Here is a 2,621-nt window from a genome sequence, read left to right on the forward strand (position 1 = left end):
CCGGGCCGGGGGGCGGCGGCGGCGGCGGCGGCGGCGCGGCCCCGCTTGCAGCCCCTGCAGAAGTGGCTGCGGTTTGCGCGTGCCGGTATCTTGGGGAGCTCGTGGCCGGCCTGTGGGGAGGGTTCGTTTCGTTGCTGTGCGGTGCGCCCCCAAGACTAACTTGACAACATCGCGCTATTTACTGACGCTTTGCCTATACTGGGAGGCTGGGGAGCCCGAAAATGCGGCCTTCAGGAGTGACACATCATTACTGTAACGTCATGGGAAATGTGCCATCAAAGCCCTTGCAGCCCTCTTTCGTCAAGGGCCTCAAAGGTCCTTTGAACGGGGTTACGCTCGCTCCCTTCGACAGTGAAAGCAGCCTCACGCGAGGCGCTGCCCAGGCCCTGGCTCCGGAGCTCCCGGCTGCTGTGGCGACCACACCAGGCCCTGCCAGCGCGGCCTCCGGGGCCGCGTCCCGCGGGCCGGGAGCACAGCAGGCCCCGCGTAGGGGCTGCCGAAACGGCCCCGCACCTGGCCCCATGCGCGCCCCACCGGCCCCCGCACCGCAGACGGCAGGAGAGCTGCGTGCACGAGTTCCCACCAGCATGCCGGCACCGCAGCGGTACCTCAATTATTAAAAAAACCGTCTGTTTTATAAGAGATTCCAAGCTTTTTTAATACTCATCATAATCACTGAGACAAAACATGTAATTCTTGAAAGTCTTTTCCTTCCAATTCCCACAGTTAGCACCACTAACACTGGCATGTCAGCCTTTTGAGCTAATATACGCTTGGAAATGGTAATATGTGTCTAAAGCTAAAATATAAAAAGACTGCACCAAGTAAAAGTTCTCTGGAATTGTTTACTCATTAATATAGTTTGACTAAGTTTTGCTAGCTGGAAGAACGTAATTTCTATTTGCTTTTGCAAAGTAGTTTAAAAAAAGCTACAGCTTTTTATACCAACATTTTATAGGAACATTAAAAAGGCTTCATATTTGTTGGCTTCAGAAATCGGTTATAATCAAAGTCTGTTGTGGAACTCACTGAGAATTTGACCATTTACACAAAACTGAGCTTTGTTTCCTGGCATACCTTTTCCAGTCCTCTTCCTGATTTTTACAACAAATTGTCCTCCTGCCAGAAGATTCTTTAATACTGTGTGAATGAAGTATTATTTGTGGAAAAAAAGTGTTTTATTTCAACTTATGTCAGCTGTTAAACATTTTTATCCAAGCATGGGTACATGCAGTATGCACAAGATAATGCTGAGGTTGTAACTCCTTTTGCTGCTAAATTCTCAGTTGCCCTAACAGGCAAAAAAATGAGAATCGAGGTCATGCATATGCCTTGCATGGTTAAAAGCCTATGTACAAGGCAGGAAATTCTCTCACTAAACTTTAATTTTGTCTCAGACGCACAACACACCCACTCACAAGCATACGAAAAAAGAAAACAAAAATCAAGGTAGCTAAGGAAAATGATGGGAAGGCATAAGCATTTTTAAAACTGATCTGATTGTTAGATGTGATTGTTTGGCATGTTTTGATATTTCAGTTTTACCGGTCTGGCATCTAAATTGCTAACCACATATTACAGTGCTTTATCAGGCAAAATTCACAGGGAGAACAGCTTTCCTTTTTCCATGTTAAGACTCTTATTAACTTTGGCAGGGGGTGCTTACCTAGGTAAGGTGTAGAAGAGCTGTTTTGCAGCTCTTCATCCTTTTTCTCATTATTGGTTGCGTTTCTGTCACTGGACATCAGATGAGTAAGTGGTACTCAGTGTAACTAAAAGCTGTTTTTAAACAGGGCATCTAACCAGTTACATCCATTAGGGATTAGGCAGAAATGTAGGTGAAATTTTGTTTTGCCCTAAAGGTCTAGGGGAGGCTTACAATTAAAGTAACTTTCTGTTTTGTTGGAGACAAGGGGGACAGATGTGCCTGTTTTAATGTTTGATTACAGTCTTTGTCTATAAACCTAGATTTACATACAATTTTTGATGACAGTTTGTAATTATGATAACTAGGGTGGAAATTAAAAAAAAATTTTTTGACTGAAATATTTATACCAATTCAACCCTAAACATGTGTGCATTCAGAGATGATAAAGATTAATTGCATCACTAGAAGGTGCTCCTACATGACAATAAACTATAAGGATAGAAGCATTTTTATAAAATTACATCTGTGTCCATACTGTGGGGTTGTGCTGAATGAGGTCTCAAATATTGTAACATCCATATCTGAATGTGATCTTAGGATTGTAAATCTTGTCTTTGCTTTTTGTTTATGAAACTCCTGGATGGAGTTTCCTCCTGGAAATCACTAATGAAATAATTTTCAGTTCTTAATTCACAAGTTACTGAATCTTTACCAATTTCTTTCTATCAAATGTTGCACTGAATTGGTACTAAAATCAAAAGTGTTTAAATTGACTAAAGATAATTTGCTTCCTTGCTATGAACATTTGTATCCTTAGCAACTACACTATAACAATCTTGCTAACTTTCTAGCTGTCCTAAGTCTTCCAAAGCAGGCAAGACCAAAACATGCACTGGATTTTTCAACTTTTAAGTTGTTTTTTCCTTTAGTTCTGCTCTACATGCATGYGCTCTATATAAACAGACACATTTAC

This window comes from Apteryx rowi, unplaced genomic scaffold (assembly GCF_003343035.1).
Source record: "Apteryx rowi isolate R43461 unplaced genomic scaffold, aptRow1 scaffold_88, whole genome shotgun sequence".
Lineage (NCBI taxonomy): Eukaryota > Metazoa > Chordata > Aves > Apterygiformes > Apterygidae > Apteryx > Apteryx rowi.